The sequence below is a fragment of the Diplotaxodon limnothrissa genome, linkage group LG3, assembly GCF_057381915.1.
Source record: "Diplotaxodon limnothrissa isolate DT_005_m linkage group LG3, D_limnothrissa_male_GT1.1, whole genome shotgun sequence".
Lineage (NCBI taxonomy): Eukaryota > Metazoa > Chordata > Actinopteri > Cichliformes > Cichlidae > Diplotaxodon > Diplotaxodon limnothrissa.
Window position 1 is genome coordinate 49,144,608 of NC_140598.1, and position 19,938 is coordinate 49,164,545.

Below are 19,938 nucleotides of genomic sequence, written 5' to 3' on the forward strand. Positions count from 1 at the left end.
TTAACAGCCAAAAGCTCTAACCGATTGCGCCACAGAGACTGACAACCCGCAACCCACAGGTGTCGAGACTGGACGGGGGACTGGGGGAGGGTGTTCCGGTCTCTTTGGTTGTGGGGTATACGATTGTGCAACAGAGACTGAGTGAAGCCAAGCAGGGGCGTCGAGAGAGGACCGGGTGGCTAGATGGAGGTGCTCTGGTACTTCCTCTCCATACCGCCTTGATTGTTTAAAATATGTGACTTGTAGGTCACACATACTTGGCAGCAAGTATGCAGTTGCGAACGAACAACAGCAACCCCAAAGATGCATATCACCCTTGATAAAACAGTTGACTGCGTTCATCAAACGACCGTCCTGGATATACCATGGTTTGTTATAACATGGTTGATTATAACATGGTATAACCAACATAACTGTCGCACTGCACTTTTGTGCAGCATTCTGAATTACCTGGCAATAACAGTGATATCGTCCCTGGGTGGGCTTGAACCACCAACCTTTCGGTTAACAGCCGAACGCGCTAAACAATTGCGCCACAGAGACTGACAACGCGCAACCCACAGGTGTCGAGACTGGACGTGGGAGTGGAGGAGGGTGTTCGGGTCTTTTTGGTTGTGGGGTAAACGATTTTGCAACAGAGACTGAGTGAAGCCAAGCAGGGGCGTCGAGAGAGGACCGGGTGGCTGGATGGAGGTGCTCTGGTACTTCCTCTCCATACCGCCTTGATTGTTTAAAATATGTGACTTGTAGGTCACACATACTTGGCAGCAAGTATGCAGTTGCGGACGAACAACAGCACCCCAAAGATGGATATCACCCTTGATAAAACAGTTGACTGCGTTCATCAAACGACCGTCCTGGTTATAACATGGTTATACCATGGTTGGTTAAAACATGGTTGATTATAACATGGTATAACCAACATAACTGTCATAAGAGTTGCACTGCACGTTTGTGCAGCATTGTGTATTACCTGGCAAACACAGTGATATCGTCCCTGGGTGGGCTTGAACCACCAACCTTTCGGTTAACAGCCGAACGCGCTAACCGATTGCGCCACAGAGACTGTCAACGCACAACCCACAGGTGTCAAGACTGGACGGGGGACTGGGGGAGGGTGTTCCGGTCTTTTTTGGTTGTTAACAGCCAAAAGCTCTAACCGATTGCGCCACAGAGACTGACAACCCGCAACCCACAGGTGTCGAGACTGGACGGGGGACTGGGGGAGGGTGTTCCGGTCTCTTTGGTTGTGGGGTATACGATTGTGGAACAGAGACTGAGTGAAGCCAAGCAGGGGCGTCGAGAGAGGACCGGGTGGCTAGATGGAGGTGCTCTGGTACTTCCTCTCCATACCGCCTTGATTGTTTAAAATATGTGACTTGTAGGTCACACATACTTGGCAGCAAGTATGCAGTTGCGGACGAACAACAGCACCCCAAAGAATATCAGCCTTGATAAAACAGTTGACTGCGTTCATCAAACGACCGTCCTGGATATACCATGGTTGGTTAAAACATGGTTGATTATAACATGGTATAACCAACATAAGAGTTGCACTGCACGTTTGTGCAGCATTGTGCATTCCCTGGCAAACACAGTGATATCGTCCCTGGGTGGGCTTGAACCACCAACCTTTCGGTTAACAGCCGAACGCGCTAACCGATTGCGCCACAGAGACTGACAACGCGCAACCCACAGGTGTCGAGACTGGACGGGGGACTGGGGGAGGGTGTTCCGGTCTTTTTTGGTTGTTAACAGCCAAAAGCTCTAACCGATTGCGCCACAGAGACTGACAACCCGCAACCCACAGGTGTCGAGACTGGACGGGGGACTGGGGGAGGGTGTTCCGGTCTCTTTGGTTGTGGGGTATACGATTGTGCAACAGAGACTGAGTGAAGCCAAGCAGGGGCGTCGAGAGAGGACCGGGTGGCTAGATGGAGGTGCTCTGGTACTTCCTCTCCATACCGCCTTGATTGTTTAAAATATGTGACTTGTAGGTCACACATACTTGGCAGCAAGTATGCAGTTGCGAACGAACAACAGCACCCCAAAGAATATCAGCCTTGATAAAACAGTTGACTGCGTTCATCAAACGACCGTCCTGGATATACCATGGTTGGTTAAAACATGGTTGATTATAACATGGTATAACCAACATAAGAGTTGCACTGCACGTTTGTGCAGCATTGTGCATTCCCTGGCAAACACAGTGATATCGTCCCTGGGTGGGCTTGAACCACCAACCTTTCGGTTAACAGCCGAACGCGCTAACCGATTGCGCCACAGAGACTGTCAACGCACAACCCACAGGTGTCGAGACTGGACGGGGGACTGGGGGAGGGTGTTCCGGTCTTTTTTGGTTGTTAACAGCCAAAAGCTCTAACCGATTGCGCCACAGAGACTGACAACCCGCAACCCACAGGTGTCGAGACTGGACGGGGGACTGGGGGAGGGTGTTCCGGTCTCTTTGGTTGTGGGGTATACGATTGTGCAACAGAGACTGAGTGAAGCCAAGCAGGGGCGTCGAGAGAGGACCGGGTGGCTAGATGGAGGTGCTCTGGTACTTCCTCTCCATACCGCCTTGATTGTTTAAAATATGTGACTTGTAGGTCACACATACTTGGCAGCAAGTATGCAGTTGCGAACGAACAACAGCAACCCCAAAGATGCATATCACCCTTGATAAAACAGTTGACTGCGTTCATCAAACGACCGTCCTGGATATACCATGGTTTGTTATAACATGGTTGATTATAACATGGTATAACCAACATAACTGTCGCACTGCACTTTTGTGCAGCATTCTGAATTACCTGGCAATAACAGTGATATCGTCCCTGGGTGGGCTTGAACCACCAACCTTTCGGTTAACAGCCGAACGCGCTAAACAATTGCGCCACAGAGACTGACAACGCGCAACCCACAGGTGTCGAGACTGGACGTGGGAGTGGAGGAGGGTGTTCGGGTCTTTTTGGTTGTGGGGTAAACGATTTTGCAACAGAGACTGAGTGAAGCCAAGCAGGGGCGTCGAGAGAGGACCGGGTGGCTGGATGGAGGTGCTCTGGTACTTCCTCTCCATACCGCCTTGATTGTTTAAAATATGTGACTTGTAGGTCACACATACTTGGCAGCAAGTATGCAGTTGCGGACGAACAACAGCACCCCAAAGATGGATATCACCCTTGATAAAACAGTTGACTGCGTTCATCAAACGACCGTCCTGGTTATAACATGGTTATACCATGGTTGGTTAAAACATGGTTGATTATAACATGGTATAACCAACATAACTGTCATAAGAGTTGCACTGCACGTTTGTGCAGCATTGTGTATTACCTGGCAAACACAGTGATATCGTCCCTGGGTGGGCTTGAACCACCAACCTTTCGGTTAACAGCCGAACGCGCTAACCGATTGCGCCACAGAGACTGTCAACGCACAACCCACAGGTGTCAAGACTGGACGGGGGACTGGGGGAGGGTGTTCCGGTCTTTTTTGGTTGTTAACAGCCAAAAGCTCTAACCGATTGCGCCACAGAGACTGACAACCCGCAACCCACAGGTGTCGAGACTGGACGGGGGACTGGGGGAGGGTGTTCCGGTCTCTTTGGTTGTGGGGTATACGATTGTGGAACAGAGACTGAGTGAAGCCAAGCAGGGGCGTCGAGAGAGGACCGGGTGGCTAGATGGAGGTGCTCTGGTACTTCCTCTCCATACCGCCTTGATTGTTTAAAATATGTGACTTGTAGGTCACACATACTTGGCAGCAAGTATGCAGTTGCGGACGAACAACAGCACCCCAAAGAATATCAGCCTTGATAAAACAGTTGACTGCGTTCATCAAACGACCGTCCTGGATATACCATGGTTGGTTAAAACATGGTTGATTATAACATGGTATAACCAACATAAGAGTTGCACTGCACGTTTGTGCAGCATTGTGCATTCCCTGGCAAACACAGTGATATCGTCCCTGGGTGGGCTTGAACCACCAACCTTTCGGTTAACAGCCGAACGCGCTAACCGATTGCGCCACAGAGACTGACAACGCGCAACCCACAGGTGTCGAGACTGGACGGGGGACTGGGGGAGGGTGTTCCGGTCTTTTTTGGTTGTTAACAGCCAAAAGCTCTAACCGATTGCGCCACAGAGACTGACAACCCGCAACCCACAGGTGTCGAGACTGGACGGGGGACTGGGGGAGGGTGTTCCGGTCTCTTTGGTTGTGGGGTATACGATTGTGCAACAGAGACTGAGTGAAGCCAAGCAGGGGCGTCGAGAGAGGACCGGGTGGCTAGATGGAGGTGCTCTGGTACTTCCTCTCCATACCGCCTTGATTGTTTAAAATATGTGACTTGTAGGTCACACATACTTGGCAGCAAGTATGCAGTTGCGAACGAACAACAGCACCCCAAAGAATATCAGCCTTGATAAAACAGTTGACTGCGTTCATCAAACGACCGTCCTGGATATACCATGGTTGGTTAAAACATGGTTGATTATAACATGGTATAACCAACATAAGAGTTGCACTGCACGTTTGTGCAGCATTGTGCATTCCCTGGCAAACACAGTGATATCGTCCCTGGGTGGGCTTGAACCACCAACCTTTCGGTTAACAGCCGAACGCGCTAACCGATTGCGCCACAGAGACTGTCAACGCACAACCCACAGGTGTCGAGACTGGACGGGGGACTGGGGGAGGGTGTTCCGGTCTTTTTTGGTTGTTAACAGCCAAAAGCTCTAACCGATTGCGCCACAGAGACTGACAACCCGCAACCCACAGGTGTCGAGACTGGACGGGGGACTGGGGGAGGGTGTTCCGGTCTCTTTGGTTGTGGGGTATACGATTGTGCAACAGAGACTGAGTGAAGCCAAGCAGGGGCGTCGAGAGAGGACCGGGTGGCTAGATGGAGGTGCTCTGGTACTTCCTCTCCATACCGCCTTGATTGTTTAAAATATGTGACTTGTAGGTCACACATACTTGGCAGCAAGTATGCAGTTGCGAACGAACAACAGCAACCCCAAAGATGCATATCACCCTTGATAAAACAGTTGACTGCGTTCATCAAACGACCGTCCTGGATATACCATGGTTTGTTATAACATGGTTGATTATAACATGGTATAACCAACATAACTGTCGCACTGCACTTTTGTGCAGCATTCTGAATTACCTGGCAATAACAGTGATATCGTCCCTGGGTGGGCTTGAACCACCAACCTTTCGGTTAACAGCCGAACGCGCTAAACAATTGCGCCACAGAGACTGACAACGCGCAACCCACAGGTGTCGAGACTGGACGTGGGAGTGGAGGAGGGTGTTCGGGTCTTTTTGGTTGTGGGGTAAACGATTTTGCAACAGAGACTGAGTGAAGCCAAGCAGGGGCGTCGAGAGAGGACCGGGTGGCTGGATGGAGGTGCTCTGGTACTTCCTCTCCATACCGCCTTGATTGTTTAAAATATGTGACTTGTAGGTCACACATACTTGGCAGCAAGTATGCAGTTGCGGACGAACAACAGCACCCCAAAGATGGATATCACCCTTGATAAAACAGTTGACTGCGTTCATCAAACGACCGTCCTGGTTATAACATGGTTATACCATGGTTGGTTAAAACATGGTTGATTATAACATGGTATAACCAACATAACTGTCATAAGAGTTGCACTGCACGTTTGTGCAGCATTGTGTATTACATGGCAAACACAGTGATATCGTCCCTGGGTGGGCTTGAACCACCAACCTTTCGGTTAACAGCCGAACGCGCTAACCGATTGCGCCACAGAGACTGTCAACGCACAACCCACAGGTGTCGAGACTGGACGGGGGACTGGGGGAGGGTGTTCCGGTCTTTTTTGGTTGTTAACAGCCAAAAGCTCTAACCGATTGCGCCACAGAGACTGACAACCCGCAACCCACAGGTGTCGAGACTGGACGGGGGACTGGGGGAGGGTGTTCCGGTCTCTTTGGTTGTGGGGTATACGATTGTGCAACAGAGACTGAGTGAAGCCAAGCAGGGGCGTCGAGAGAGGACCGGGTGGCTAGATGGAGGTGCTCTGGTACTTCCTCTCCATACCGCCTTGATTGTTTAAAATATGTGACTTGTAGGTCACACATACTTGGCAGCAAGTATGCAGTTGCGAACGAACAACAGCACCCCAAAGAATATCAGCCTTGATAAAACAGTTGACTGCGTTCATCAAACGACCGTCCTGGATATACCATGGTTGGTTAAAACATGGTTGATTATAACATGGTATAACCAACATAAGAGTTGCACTGCACGTTTGTGCAGCATTGTGCATTCCCTGGCAAACACAGTGATATCGTCCCTGGGTGGGCTTGAACCACCAACCTTTCGGTTAACAGCCGAACGCGCTAACCGATTGCGCCACAGAGACTGTCAACGCACAACCCACAGGTGTCGAGACTGGACGGGGGACTGGGGGAGGGTGTTCCGGTCTTTTTTGGTTGTTAACAGCCAAAAGCTCTAACCGATTGCGCCACAGAGACTGACAACCCGCAACCCACAGGTGTCGAGACTGGACGGGGGACTGGGGGAGGGTGTTCCGGTCTCTTTGGTTGTGGGGTATACGATTGTGCAACAGAGACTGAGTGAAGCCAAGCAGGGGCGTCGAGAGAGGACCGGGTGGCTAGATGGAGGTGCTCTGGTACTTCCTCTCCATACCGCCTTGATTGTTTAAAATATGTGACTTGTAGGTCACACATACTTGGCAGCAAGTATGCAGTTGCGAACGAACAACAGCAACCCCAAAGATGCATATCACCCTTGATAAAACAGTTGACTGAGTTCATCAAACGACCGTCCTGGATATACCATGGTTTGTTATAACATGGTTGATTATAACATGGTATAACCAACATAACTGTCGCACTGCACTTTTGTGCAGCATTCTGAATTACCTGGCAATAACAGTGATATCGTCCCTGGGTGGGCTTGAACCACCAACCTTTCGGTTAACAGCCGAACGCGCTAAACAATTGCGCCACAGAGACTGACAACGCGCAACCCACAGGTGTCGAGACTGGACGTGGGAGTGGAGGAGGGTGTTCGGGTCTTTTTGGTTGTGGGGTAAACGATTTTGCAACAGAGACTGAGTGAAGCCAAGCAGGGGCGTCGAGAGAGGACCGGGTGGCTGGATGGAGGTGCTCTGGTACTTCCTCTCCATACCGCCTTGATTGTTTAAAATATGTGACTTGTAGGTCACACATACTTGGCAGCAAGTATGCAGTTGCGGACGAACAACAGCACCCCAAAGATGGATATCACCCTTGATAAAACAGTTGACTGCGTTCATCAAACGACCGTCCTGGTTATAACATGGTTATACCATGGTTGGTTAAAACATGGTTGATTATAACATGGTATAACCAACATAACTGTCATAAGAGTTGCACTGCACGTTTGTGCAGCATTGTGTATTACATGGCAAACACAGTGATATCGTCCCTGGGTGGGCTTGAACCACCAACCTTTCGGTTAACAGCCGAACGCGCTAACCGATTGCGCCACAGAGACTGTCAACGCACAACCCACAGGTGTCGAGACTGGACGGGGGACTGGGGGAGGGTGTTCCGGTCTTTTTTGGTTGTTAACAGCCAAAAGCTCTAACCGATTGCGCCACAGAGACTGACAACCCGCAACCCACAGGTGTCGAGACTGGACGGGGGACTGGGGGAGGGTGTTCCGGTCTCTTTGGTTGTGGGGTATACGATTGTGCAACAGAGACTGAGTGAAGCCAAGCAGGGGCGTCGAGAGAGGACCGGGTGGCTAGATGGAGGTGCTCTGGTACTTCCTCTCCATACCGCCTTGATTGTTTAAAATATGTGACTTGTAGGTCACACATACTTGGCAGCAAGTATGCAGTTGCGAACGAACAACAGCACCCCAAAGAATATCAGCCTTGATAAAACAGTTGACTGCGTTCATCAAACGACCGTCCTGGATATACCATGGTTGGTTAAAACATGGTTGATTATAACATGGTATAACCAACATAAGAGTTGCACTGCACGTTTGTGCAGCATTGTGCATTCCCTGGCAAACACAGTGATATCGTCCCTGGGTGGGCTTGAACCACCAACCTTTCGGTTAACAGCCGAACGCGCTAACCGATTGCGCCACAGAGACTGTCAACGCACAACCCACAGGTGTCGAGACTGGACGGGGGACTGGGGGAGGGTGTTCCGGTCTTTTTTGGTTGTTAACAGCCAAAAGCTCTAACCGATTGCGCCACAGAGACTGACAACCCGCAACCCACAGGTGTCGAGACTGGACGGGGGACTGGGGGAGGGTGTTCCGGTCTCTTTGGTTGTGGGGTATACGATTGTGCAACAGAGACTGAGTGAAGCCAAGCAGGGGCGTCGAGAGAGGACCGGGTGGCTAGATGGAGGTGCTCTGGTACTTCCTCTCCATACCGCCTTGATTGTTTAAAATATGTGACTTGTAGGTCACACATACTTGGCAGCAAGTATGCAGTTGCGAACGAACAACAGCAACCCCAAAGATGCATATCACCCTTGATAAAACAGTTGACTGAGTTCATCAAACGACCGTCCTGGATATACCATGGTTTGTTATAACATGGTTGATTATAACATGGTATAACCAACATAACTGTCGCACTGCACTTTTGTGCAGCATTCTGAATTACCTGGCAATAACAGTGATATCGTCCCTGGGTGGGCTTGAACCACCAACCTTTCGGTTAACAGCCGAACGCGCTAAACAATTGCGCCACAGAGACTGACAACGCGCAACCCACAGGTGTCGAGACTGGACGTGGGAGTGGAGGAGGGTGTTCGGGTCTTTTTGGTTGTGGGGTAAACGATTTTGCAACAGAGACTGAGTGAAGCCAAGCAGGGGCGTCGAGAGAGGACCGGGTGGCTGGATGGAGGTGCTCTGGTACTTCCTCTCCATACCGCCTTGATTGTTTAAAATATGTGACTTGTAGGTCACACATACTTGGCAGCAAGTATGCAGTTGCGGACGAACAACAGCACCCCAAAGATGGATATCACCCTTGATAAAACAGTTGACTGCGTTCATCAAACGACCGTCCTGGTTATAACATGGTTATACCATGGTTGGTTAAAACATGGTTGATTATAACATGGTATAACCAACATAACTGTCATAAGAGTTGCACTGCACGTTTGTGCAGCATTGTGTATTACCTGGCAAACACAGTGATATCGTCCCTGGGTGGGCTTGAACCACCAACCTTTCGGTTAACAGCCGAACGCGCTAACCGATTGCGCCACAGAGACTGTCAACGCACAACCCACAGGTGTCGAGACTGGACGGGGGACTGGGGGAGGGTGTTCCGGTCTTTTTTGGTTGTTAACAGCCAAAAGCTCTAACCGATTGCGCCACAGAGACTGACAACCCGCAACCCACAGGTGTCGAGACTGGACGGGGGACTGGGGGAGGGTGTTCCGGTCTCTTTGGTTGTGGGGTATACGATTGTGGAACAGAGACTGAGTGAAGCCAAGCAGGGGCGTCGAGAGAGGACCGGGTGGCTAGATGGAGGTGCTCTGGTACTTCCTCTCCATACCGCCTTGATTGTTTAAAATATGTGACTTGTAGGTCACACATACTTGGCAGCAAGTATGCAGTTGCGGACGAACAACAGCACCCCAAAGAATATCAGCCTTGATAAAACAGTTGACTGCGTTCATCAAACGACCGTCCTGGATATACCATGGTTGGTTAAAACATGGTTGATTATAACATGGTATAACCAACATAAGAGTTGCACTGCACGTTTGTGCAGCATTGTGCATTCCCTGGCAAACACAGTGATATCGTCCCTGGGTGGGCTTGAACCACCAACCTTTCGGTTAACAGCCGAACGCGCTAAACAATTGCGCCACAGAGACTGACAACGCGCAACCCACAGGTGTCGAGACTGGACGGGGGACTGGGGGAGGGTGTTCCGGTCTTTTTTGGTTGTTAACAGCCAAAAGCTCTAACCGATTGCGCCACAGAGACTGACAACCCGCAACCCACAGGTGTCGAGACTGGACGGGGGACTGGGGGAGGGTGTTCCGGTCTCTTTGGTTGTGGGGTATACGATTGTGCAACAGAGACTGAGTGAAGCCAAGCAGGGGCGTCGAGAGAGGACCGGGTGGCTAGATGGAGGTGCTCTGGTACTTCCTCTCCATACCGCCTTGATTGTTTAAAATATGTGACTTGTAGGTCACACATACTTGGCAGCAAGTATGCAGTTGCGAACGAACAACAGCAACCCCAAAGATGCATATCACCCTTGATAAAACAGTTGACTGCGTTCATCAAACGACCGTCCTGGATATACCATGGTTTGTTATAACATGGTTGATTATAACATGGTATAACCAACATAACTGTCGCACTGCACTTTTGTGCAGCATTCTGAATTACCTGGCAATAACAGTGATATCGTCCCTGGGTGGGCTTGAACCACCAACCTTTCGGTTAACAGCCGAACGCGCTAAACAATTGCGCCACAGAGACTGACAACGCGCAACCCACAGGTGTCGAGACTGGACGTGGGAGTGGAGGAGGGTGTTCGGGTCTTTTTGGTTGTGGGGTAAACGATTTTGCAACAGAGACTGAGTGAAGCCAAGCAGGGGCGTCGAGAGAGGACCGGGTGGCTGGATGGAGGTGCTCTGGTACTTCCTCTCCATACCGCCTTGATTGTTTAAAATATGTGACTTGTAGGTCACACATACTTGGCAGCAAGTATGCAGTTGCGGACGAACAACAGCACCCCAAAGATGGATATCACCCTTGATAAAACAGTTGACTGCGTTCATCAAACGACCGTCCTGGTTATAACATGGTTATACCATGGTTGGTTAAAACATGGTTGATTATAACATGGTATAACCAACATAACTGTCATAAGAGTTGCACTGCACGTTTGTGCAGCATTGTGTATTACATGGCAAACACAGTGATATCGTCCCTGGGTGGGCTTGAACCACCAACCTTTCGGTTAACAGCCGAACGCGCTAACCGATTGCGCCACAGAGACTGTCAACGCACAACCCACAGGTGTCGAGACTGGACGGGGGACTGGGGGAGGGTGTTCCGGTCTTTTTTGGTTGTTAACAGCCAAAAGCTCTAACCGATTGCGCCACAGAGACTGACAACCCGCAACCCACAGGTGTCGAGACTGGACGGGGGACTGGGGGAGGGTGTTCCGGTCTCTTTGGTTGTGGGGTATACGATTGTGCAACAGAGACTGAGTGAAGCCAAGCAGGGGCGTCGAGAGAGGACCGGGTGGCTAGATGGAGGTGCTCTGGTACTTCCTCTCCATACCGCCTTGATTGTTTAAAATATGTGACTTGTAGGTCACACATACTTGGCAGCAAGTATGCAGTTGCGAACGAACAACAGCACCCCAAAGAATATCAGCCTTGATAAAACAGTTGACTGCGTTCATCAAACGACCGTCCTGGATATACCATGGTTGGTTAAAACATGGTTGATTATAACATGGTATAACCAACATAAGAGTTGCACTGCACGTTTGTGCAGCATTGTGCATTCCCTGGCAAACACAGTGATATCGTCCCTGGGTGGGCTTGAACCACCAACCTTTCGGTTAACAGCCGAACGCGCTAACCGATTGCGCCACAGAGACTGTCAACGCACAACCCACAGGTGTCGAGACTGGACGGGGGACTGGGGGAGGGTGTTCCGGTCTTTTTTGGTTGTTAACAGCCAAAAGCTCTAACCGATTGCGCCACAGAGACTGACAACCCGCAACCCACAGGTGTCGAGACTGGACGGGGGACTGGGGGAGGGTGTTCCGGTCTCTTTGGTTGTGGGGTATACGATTGTGCAACAGAGACTGAGTGAAGCCAAGCAGGGGCGTCGAGAGAGGACCGGGTGGCTAGATGGAGGTGCTCTGGTACTTCCTCTCCATACCGCCTTGATTGTTTAAAATATGTGACTTGTAGGTCACACATACTTGGCAGCAAGTATGCAGTTGCGAACGAACAACAGCAACCCCAAAGATGCATATCACCCTTGATAAAACAGTTGACTGCGTTCATCAAACGACCGTCCTGGATATACCATGGTTTGTTATAACATGGTTGATTATAACATGGTATAACCAACATAACTGTCGCACTGCACTTTTGTGCAGCATTCTGAATTACCTGGCAATAACAGTGATATCGTCCCTGGGTGGGCTTGAACCACCAACCTTTCGGTTAACAGCCGAACGCGCTAAACAATTGCGCCACAGAGACTGACAACGCGCAACCCACAGGTGTCGAGACTGGACGTGGGAGTGGAGGAGGGTGTTCGGGTCTTTTTGGTTGTGGGGTAAACGATTTTGCAACAGAGACTGAGTGAAGCCAAGCAGGGGCGTCGAGAGAGGACCGGGTGGCTGGATGGAGGTGCTCTGGTACTTCCTCTCCATACCGCCTTGATTGTTTAAAATATGTGACTTGTAGGTCACACATACTTGGCAGCAAGTATGCAGTTGCGGACGAACAACAGCACCCCAAAGATGGATATCACCCTTGATAAAACAGTTGACTGCGTTCATCAAACGACCGTCCTGGTTATAACATGGTTATACCATGGTTGGTTAAAACATGGTTGATTATAACATGGTATAACCAACATAACTGTCATAAGAGTTGCACTGCACGTTTGTGCAGCATTGTGTATTACCTGGCAAACACAGTGATATCGTCCCTGGGTGGGCTTGAACCACCAACCTTTCGGTTAACAGCCGAACGCGCTAACCGATTGCGCCACAGAGACTGTCAACGCACAACCCACAGGTGTCGAGACTGGACGGGGGACTGGGGGAGGGTGTTCCGGTCTTTTTTGGTTGTTAACAGCCAAAAGCTCTAACCGATTGCGCCACAGAGACTGACAACCCGCAACCCACAGGTGTCGAGACTGGACGGGGGACTGGGGGAGGGTGTTCCGGTCTCTTTGGTTGTGGGGTATACGATTGTGGAACAGAGACTGAGTGAAGCCAAGCAGGGGCGTCGAGAGAGGACCGGGTGGCTAGATGGAGGTGCTCTGGTACTTCCTCTCCATACCGCCTTGATTGTTTAAAATATGTGACTTGTAGGTCACACATACTTGGCAGCAAGTATGCAGTTGCGGACGAACAACAGCACCCCAAAGAATATCAGCCTTGATAAAACAGTTGACTGCGTTCATCAAACGACCGTCCTGGATATACCATGGTTGGTTAAAACATGGTTGATTATAACATGGTATAACCAACATAAGAGTTGCACTGCACGTTTGTGCAGCATTGTGCATTCCCTGGCAAACACAGTGATATCGTCCCTGGGTGGGCTTGAACCACCAACCTTTCGGTTAACAGCCGAACGCGCTAACCGATTGCGCCACAGAGACTGACAACGCGCAACCCACAGGTGTCGAGACTGGACGGGGGACTGGGGGAGGGTGTTCCGGTCTTTTTTGGTTGTTAACAGCCAAAAGCTCTAACCGATTGCGCCACAGAGACTGACAACCCGCAACCCACAGGTGTCGAGACTGGACGGGGGACTGGGGGAGGGTGTTCCGGTCTCTTTGGTTGTGGGGTATACGATTGTGCAACAGAGACTGAGTGAAGCCAAGCAGGGGCGTCGAGAGAGGACCGGGTGGCTAGATGGAGGTGCTCTGGTACTTCCTCTCCATACCGCCTTGATTGTTTAAAATATGTGACTTGTAGGTCACACATACTTGGCAGCAAGTATGCAGTTGCGAACGAACAACAGCACCCCAAAGAATATCAGCCTTGATAAAACAGTTGACTGCGTTCATCAAACGACCGTCCTGGATATACCATGGTTGGTTAAAACATGGTTGATTATAACATGGTATAACCAACATAAGAGTTGCACTGCACGTTTGTGCAGCATTGTGCATTCCCTGGCAAACACAGTGATATCGTCCCTGGGTGGGCTTGAACCACCAACCTTTCGGTTAACAGCCGAACGCGCTAACCGATTGCGCCACAGAGACTGTCAACGCACAACCCACAGGTGTCGAGACTGGACGGGGGACTGGGGGAGGGTGTTCCGGTCTTTTTTGGTTGTTAACAGCCAAAAGCTCTAACCGATTGCGCCACAGAGACTGACAACCCGCAACCCACAGGTGTCGAGACTGGACGGGGGACTGGGGGAGGGTGTTCCGGTCTCTTTGGTTGTGGGGTATACGATTGTGCAACAGAGACTGAGTGAAGCCAAGCAGGGGCGTCGAGAGAGGACCGGGTGGCTAGATGGAGGTGCTCTGGTACTTCCTCTCCATACCGCCTTGATTGTTTAAAATATGTGACTTGTAGGTCACACATACTTGGCAGCAAGTATGCAGTTGCGAACGAACAACAGCAACCCCAAAGATGCATATCACCCTTGATAAAACAGTTGACTGCGTTCATCAAACGACCGTCCTGGATATACCATGGTTTGTTATAACATGGTTGATTATAACATGGTATAACCAACATAACTGTCGCACTGCACTTTTGTGCAGCATTCTGAATTACCTGGCAATAACAGTGATATCGTCCCTGGGTGGGCTTGAACCACCAACCTTTCGGTTAACAGCCGAACGCGCTAAACAATTGCGCCACAGAGACTGACAACGCGCAACCCACAGGTGTCGAGACTGGACGTGGGAGTGGAGGAGGGTGTTCGGGTCTTTTTGGTTGTGGGGTAAACGATTTTGCAACAGAGACTGAGTGAAGCCAAGCAGGGGCGTCGAGAGAGGACCGGGTGGCTGGATGGAGGTGCTCTGGTACTTCCTCTCCATACCGCCTTGATTGTTTAAAATATGTGACTTGTAGGTCACACATACTTGGCAGCAAGTATGCAGTTGCGGACGAACAACAGCACCCCAAAGATGGATATCACCCTTGATAAAACAGTTGACTGCGTTCATCAAACGACCGTCCTGGTTATAACATGGTTATACCATGGTTGGTTAAAACATGGTTGATTATAACATGGTATAACCAACATAACTGTCATAAGAGTTGCACTGCACGTTTGTGCAGCATTGTGTATTACATGGCAAACACAGTGATATCGTCCCTGGGTGGGCTTGAACCACCAACCTTTCGGTTAACAGCCGAACGCGCTAACCGATTGCGCCACAGAGACTGTCAACGCACAACCCACAGGTGTCGAGACTGGACGGGGGACTGGGGGAGGGTGTTCCGGTCTTTTTTGGTTGTTAACAGCCAAAAGCTCTAACCGATTGCGCCACAGAGACTGACAACCCGCAACCCACAGGTGTCGAGACTGGACGGGGGACTGGGGGAGGGTGTTCCGGTCTCTTTGGTTGTGGGGTATACGATTGTGCAACAGAGACTGAGTGAAGCCAAGCAGGGGCGTCGAGAGAGGACCGGGTGGCTAGATGGAGGTGCTCTGGTACTTCCTCTCCATACCGCCTTGATTGTTTAAAATATGTGACTTGTAGGTCACACATACTTGGCAGCAAGTATGCAGTTGCGAACGAACAACAGCACCCCAAAGAATATCAGCCTTGATAAAACAGTTGACTGCGTTCATCAAACGACCGTCCTGGATATACCATGGTTGGTTAAAACATGGTTGATTATAACATGGTATAACCAACATAAGAGTTGCACTGCACGTTTGTGCAGCATTGTGCATTCCCTGGCAAACACAGTGATATCGTCCCTGGGTGGGCTTGAACCACCAACCTTTCGGTTAACAGCCGAACGCGCTAACCGATTGCGCCACAGAGACTGTCAACGCACAACCCACAGGTGTCGAGACTGGACGGGGGACTGGGGGAGGGTGTTCCGGTCTTTTTTGGTTGTTAACAGCCAAAAGCTCTAACCGATTGCGCCACAGAGACTGACAACCCGCAACCCACAGGTGTCGAGACTGGACGGGGGACTGGGGGAGGGTGTTCCGGTCTCTTTGGTTGTGGGGTATACGATTGTGCAACAGAGACTGAGTGAAGCCAAGCAGGGGCGTCGAGAGAGGACCGGGTGGCTAGATGGAGGTGCTCTGGTACTTCCTCTCCATACCGCCTTGATTGTTTAAAATATGTGACTTGTAGGTCACACATACTTGGCAGCAAGTATGCAGTTGCGAACGAACAACAGCAACCCCAAAGATGCATATCACCCTTGATAAAACAGTTGACTGAGTTCATCAAACGACCGTCCTGGATATACCATGGTTTGTTATAACATGGTTGATTATAACATGGTATAACCAACATAACTGTCGCACTGCACTTTTGTGCAGCATTCTGAATTACCTGGCAATAACAGTGATATCGTCCCTGGGTGGGCTTGAACCACCAACCTTTCGGTTAACAGCCGAACGCGCTAAACAATTGCGCCACAGAGACTGACAACGCGCAACCCACAGGTGTCGAGACTGGACGTGGGAGTGGAGGAGGGTGTTCGGGTCTTTTTGGTTGTGGGGTAAACGATTTTGCAACAGAGACTGAGTGAAGCCAAGCAGGGGCGTCGAGAGAGGACCGGGTGGCTGGATGGAGGTGCTCTGGTACTTCCTCTCCATACCGCCTTGATTGTTTAAAATATGTGACTTGTAGGTCACACATACTTGGCAGCAAGTATGCAGTTGCGGACGAACAACAGCACCCCAAAGATGGATATCACCCTTGATAAAACAGTTGACTGCGTTCATCAAACGACCGTCCTGGTTATAACATGGTTATACCATGGTTGGTTAAAACATGGTTGATTATAACATGGTATAACCAACATAACTGTCATAAGAGTTGCACTGCACGTTTGTGCAGCATTGTGTATTACATGGCAAACACAGTGATATCGTCCCTGGGTGGGCTTGAACCACCAACCTTTCGGTTAACAGCCGAACGCGCTAACCGATTGCGCCACAGAGACTGTCAACGCACAACCCACAGGTGTCGAGACTGGACGGGGGACTGGGGGAGGGTGTTCCGGTCTTTTTTGGTTGTTAACAGCCAAAAGCTCTAACCGATTGCGCCACAGAGACTGACAACCCGCAACCCACAGGTGTCGAGACTGGACGGGGGACTGGGGGAGGGTGTTCCGGTCTCTTTGGTTGTGGGGTATACGATTGTGCAACAGAGACTGAGTGAAGCCAAGCAGGGGCGTCGAGAGAGGACCGGGTGGCTAGATGGAGGTGCTCTGGTACTTCCTCTCCATACCGCCTTGATTGTTTAAAATATGTGACTTGTAGGTCACACATACTTGGCAGCAAGTATGCAGTTGCGAACGAACAACAGCACCCCAAAGAATATCAGCCTTGATAAAACAGTTGACTGCGTTCATCAAACGACCGTCCTGGATATACCATGGTTGGTTAAAACATGGTTGATTATAACATGGTATAACCAACATAAGAGTTGCACTGCACGTTTGTGCAGCATTGTGCATTCCCTGGCAAACACAGTGATATCGTCCCTGGGTGGGCTTGAACCACCAACCTTTCGGTTAACAGCCGAACGCGCTAACCGATTGCGCCACAGAGACTGTCAACGCACAACCCACAGGTGTCGAGACTGGACGGGGGACTGGGGGAGGGTGTTCCGGTCTTTTTTGGTTGTTAACAGCCAAAAGCTCTAACCGATTGCGCCACAGAGACTGACAACCCGCAACCCACAGGTGTCGAGACTGGACGGGGGACTGGGGGAGGGTGTTCCGGTCTCTTTGGTTGTGGGGTATACGATTGTGCAACAGAGACTGAGTGAAGCCAAGCAGGGGCGTCGAGAGAGGACCGGGTGGCTAGATGGAGGTGCTCTGGTACTTCCTCTCCATACCGCCTTGATTGTTTAAAATATGTGACTTGTAGGTCACACATACTTGGCAGCAAGTATGCAGTTGCGAACGAACAACAGCAACCCCAAAGATGCATATCACCCTTGATAAAACAGTTGACTGAGTTCATCAAACGACCGTCCTGGATATACCATGGTTTGTTATAACATGGTTGATTATAACATGGTATAACCAACATAACTGTCGCACTGCACTTTTGTGCAGCATTCTGAATTACCTGGCAATAACAGTGATATCGTCCCTGGGTGGGCTTGAACCACCAACCTTTCGGTTAACAGCCGAACGCGCTAAACAATTGCGCCACAGAGACTGACAACGCGCAACCCACAGGTGTCGAGACTGGACGTGGGAGTGGAGGAGGGTGTTCGGGTCTTTTTGGTTGTGGGGTAAACGATTTTGCAACAGAGACTGAGTGAAGCCAAGCAGGGGCGTCGAGAGAGGACCGGGTGGCTGGATGGAGGTGCTCTGGTACTTCCTCTCCATACCGCCTTGATTGTTTAAAATATGTGACTTGTAGGTCACACATACTTGGCAGCAAGTATGCAGTTGCGGACGAACAACAGCACCCCAAAGATGGATATCACCCTTGATAAAACAGTTGACTGCGTTCATCAAACGACCGTCCTGGTTATAACATGGTTATACCATGGTTGGTTAAAACATGGTTGATTATAACATGGTATAACCAACATAACTGTCATAAGAGTTGCACTGCACGTTTGTGCAGCATTGTGTATTACCTGGCAAACACAGTGATATCGTCCCTGGGTGGGCTTGAACCACCAACCTTTCGGTTAACAGCCGAACGCGCTAACCGATTGCGCCACAGAGACTGTCAACGCACAACCCACAGGTGTCGAGACTGGACGGGGGACTGGGGGAGGGTGTTCCGGTCTTTTTTGGTTGTTAACAGCCAAAAGCTCTAACCGATTGCGCCACAGAGACTGACAACCCGCAACCCACAGGTGTCGAGACTGGACGGGGGACTGGGGGAGGGTGTTCCGGTCTCTTTGGTTGTGGGGTATACGATTGTGGAACAGAGACTGAGTGAAGCCAAGCAGGGGCGTCGAGAGAGGACCGGGTGGCTAGATGGAGGTGCTCTGGTACTTCCTCTCCATACCGCCTTGATTGTTTAAAATATGTGACTTGTAGGTCACACATACTTGGCAGCAAGTATGCAGTTGCGGACGAACAACAGCACCCCAAAGAATATCAGCCTTGATAAAACAGTTGACTGCGTTCATCAAACGACCGTCCTGGATATACCATGGTTGGTTAAAACATGGTTGATTATAACATGGTATAACCAACATAAGAGTTGCACTGCACGTTTGTGCAGCATTGTGCATTCCCTGGCAAACACAGTGATATCGTCCCTGGGTGGGCTTGAACCACCAACCTTTCGGTTAACAGCCGAACGCGCTAAACAATTGCGCCACAGAGACTGACAACGCGCAACCCACAGGTGTCGAGACTGGACGGGGGACTGGGGGAGGGTGTTCCGGTCTTTTTTGGTTGTTAACAGCCAAAAGCTCTAACCGATTGCGCCACAGAGACTGACAACCCGCAACCCACAGGTGTCGAGACTGGACGGGGGACTGGGGGAGGGTGTTCCGGTCTCTTTGGTTGTGGGGTATACGATTGTGCAACAGAGACTGAGTGAAGCCAAGCAGGGGCGTCGAGAGAGGACCGGGTGGCTAGATGGAGGTGCTCTGGTACTTCCTCTCCATACCGCCTTGATTGTTTAAAATATGTGACTTGTAGGTCACACATACTTGGCAGCAAGTATGCAGTTGCGAACGAACAACAGCAACCCCAAAGATGCATATCACCCTTGATAAAACAGTTGACTGCGTTCATCAAACGACCGTCCTGGATATACCATGGTTTGTTATAACATGGTTGATTATAACATGGTATAACCAACATAACTGTCGCACTGCACTTTTGTGCAGCATTCTGAATTACCTGGCAATAACAGTGATATCGTCCCTGGGTGGGCTTGAACCACCAACCTTTCGGTTAACAGCCGAACGCGCTAAACAATTGCGCCACAGAGACTGACAACGCGCAACCCACAGGTGTCGAGACTGGACGTGGGAGTGGAGGA

At 50.3% G+C, this 19,938-nt stretch overlaps 21 non-coding genes across 21 annotated transcripts; all 21 read right to left on the reverse strand.

Annotated features, from left to right (window-relative positions):
• Positions 1 to 992: 992 nt before the first annotated feature.
• On the reverse strand, positions 993 to 1,066 carry trnan-guu (transfer RNA asparagine (anticodon GUU)). The gene has a single exon. It is a non-coding gene; the product is annotated as a tRNA-Asn (tRNA).
• A 538-nt stretch (positions 1,067 to 1,604) lies between these two features.
• trnan-guu (transfer RNA asparagine (anticodon GUU)) lies at positions 1,605 to 1,678 on the reverse strand. Its single transcript has one exon. It is a non-coding gene; the product is annotated as a tRNA-Asn (tRNA).
• Positions 1,679 to 2,216: 538 nt separating this feature from the next.
• trnan-guu (transfer RNA asparagine (anticodon GUU)) lies at positions 2,217 to 2,290 on the reverse strand. The gene has a single exon. It is a non-coding gene; the product is annotated as a tRNA-Asn (tRNA).
• Positions 2,291 to 3,355: 1,065 nt separating this feature from the next.
• Positions 3,356 to 3,429, reverse strand: trnan-guu (transfer RNA asparagine (anticodon GUU)). The gene has a single exon. It is a non-coding gene; the product is annotated as a tRNA-Asn (tRNA).
• Positions 3,430 to 3,967: 538 nt separating this feature from the next.
• On the reverse strand, positions 3,968 to 4,041 carry trnan-guu (transfer RNA asparagine (anticodon GUU)). Its single transcript has one exon. It is a non-coding gene; the product is annotated as a tRNA-Asn (tRNA).
• Positions 4,042 to 4,579: 538 nt separating this feature from the next.
• trnan-guu (transfer RNA asparagine (anticodon GUU)) lies at positions 4,580 to 4,653 on the reverse strand. Its single transcript has one exon. It is a non-coding gene; the product is annotated as a tRNA-Asn (tRNA).
• A 1,065-nt stretch (positions 4,654 to 5,718) lies between these two features.
• On the reverse strand, positions 5,719 to 5,792 carry trnan-guu (transfer RNA asparagine (anticodon GUU)). The gene has a single exon. It is a non-coding gene; the product is annotated as a tRNA-Asn (tRNA).
• A 538-nt stretch (positions 5,793 to 6,330) lies between these two features.
• On the reverse strand, positions 6,331 to 6,404 carry trnan-guu (transfer RNA asparagine (anticodon GUU)). The gene has a single exon. It is a non-coding gene; the product is annotated as a tRNA-Asn (tRNA).
• A 1,065-nt stretch (positions 6,405 to 7,469) lies between these two features.
• trnan-guu (transfer RNA asparagine (anticodon GUU)) lies at positions 7,470 to 7,543 on the reverse strand. The gene has a single exon. It is a non-coding gene; the product is annotated as a tRNA-Asn (tRNA).
• A 538-nt stretch (positions 7,544 to 8,081) lies between these two features.
• trnan-guu (transfer RNA asparagine (anticodon GUU)) lies at positions 8,082 to 8,155 on the reverse strand. The gene has a single exon. It is a non-coding gene; the product is annotated as a tRNA-Asn (tRNA).
• A 1,065-nt stretch (positions 8,156 to 9,220) lies between these two features.
• Positions 9,221 to 9,294, reverse strand: trnan-guu (transfer RNA asparagine (anticodon GUU)). The gene has a single exon. It is a non-coding gene; the product is annotated as a tRNA-Asn (tRNA).
• A 1,677-nt stretch (positions 9,295 to 10,971) lies between these two features.
• Positions 10,972 to 11,045, reverse strand: trnan-guu (transfer RNA asparagine (anticodon GUU)). Its single transcript has one exon. It is a non-coding gene; the product is annotated as a tRNA-Asn (tRNA).
• A 538-nt stretch (positions 11,046 to 11,583) lies between these two features.
• Positions 11,584 to 11,657, reverse strand: trnan-guu (transfer RNA asparagine (anticodon GUU)). The gene has a single exon. It is a non-coding gene; the product is annotated as a tRNA-Asn (tRNA).
• A 1,065-nt stretch (positions 11,658 to 12,722) lies between these two features.
• Positions 12,723 to 12,796, reverse strand: trnan-guu (transfer RNA asparagine (anticodon GUU)). The gene has a single exon. It is a non-coding gene; the product is annotated as a tRNA-Asn (tRNA).
• Positions 12,797 to 13,334: 538 nt separating this feature from the next.
• trnan-guu (transfer RNA asparagine (anticodon GUU)) lies at positions 13,335 to 13,408 on the reverse strand. Its single transcript has one exon. It is a non-coding gene; the product is annotated as a tRNA-Asn (tRNA).
• A 538-nt stretch (positions 13,409 to 13,946) lies between these two features.
• trnan-guu (transfer RNA asparagine (anticodon GUU)) lies at positions 13,947 to 14,020 on the reverse strand. The gene has a single exon. It is a non-coding gene; the product is annotated as a tRNA-Asn (tRNA).
• A 1,065-nt stretch (positions 14,021 to 15,085) lies between these two features.
• On the reverse strand, positions 15,086 to 15,159 carry trnan-guu (transfer RNA asparagine (anticodon GUU)). Its single transcript has one exon. It is a non-coding gene; the product is annotated as a tRNA-Asn (tRNA).
• A 538-nt stretch (positions 15,160 to 15,697) lies between these two features.
• On the reverse strand, positions 15,698 to 15,771 carry trnan-guu (transfer RNA asparagine (anticodon GUU)). Its single transcript has one exon. It is a non-coding gene; the product is annotated as a tRNA-Asn (tRNA).
• Positions 15,772 to 16,836: 1,065 nt separating this feature from the next.
• On the reverse strand, positions 16,837 to 16,910 carry trnan-guu (transfer RNA asparagine (anticodon GUU)). Its single transcript has one exon. It is a non-coding gene; the product is annotated as a tRNA-Asn (tRNA).
• Positions 16,911 to 17,448: 538 nt separating this feature from the next.
• trnan-guu (transfer RNA asparagine (anticodon GUU)) lies at positions 17,449 to 17,522 on the reverse strand. Its single transcript has one exon. It is a non-coding gene; the product is annotated as a tRNA-Asn (tRNA).
• A 1,065-nt stretch (positions 17,523 to 18,587) lies between these two features.
• On the reverse strand, positions 18,588 to 18,661 carry trnan-guu (transfer RNA asparagine (anticodon GUU)). Its single transcript has one exon. It is a non-coding gene; the product is annotated as a tRNA-Asn (tRNA).
• Between the last annotated feature and the right edge of the window lie 1,277 nt (positions 18,662 to 19,938).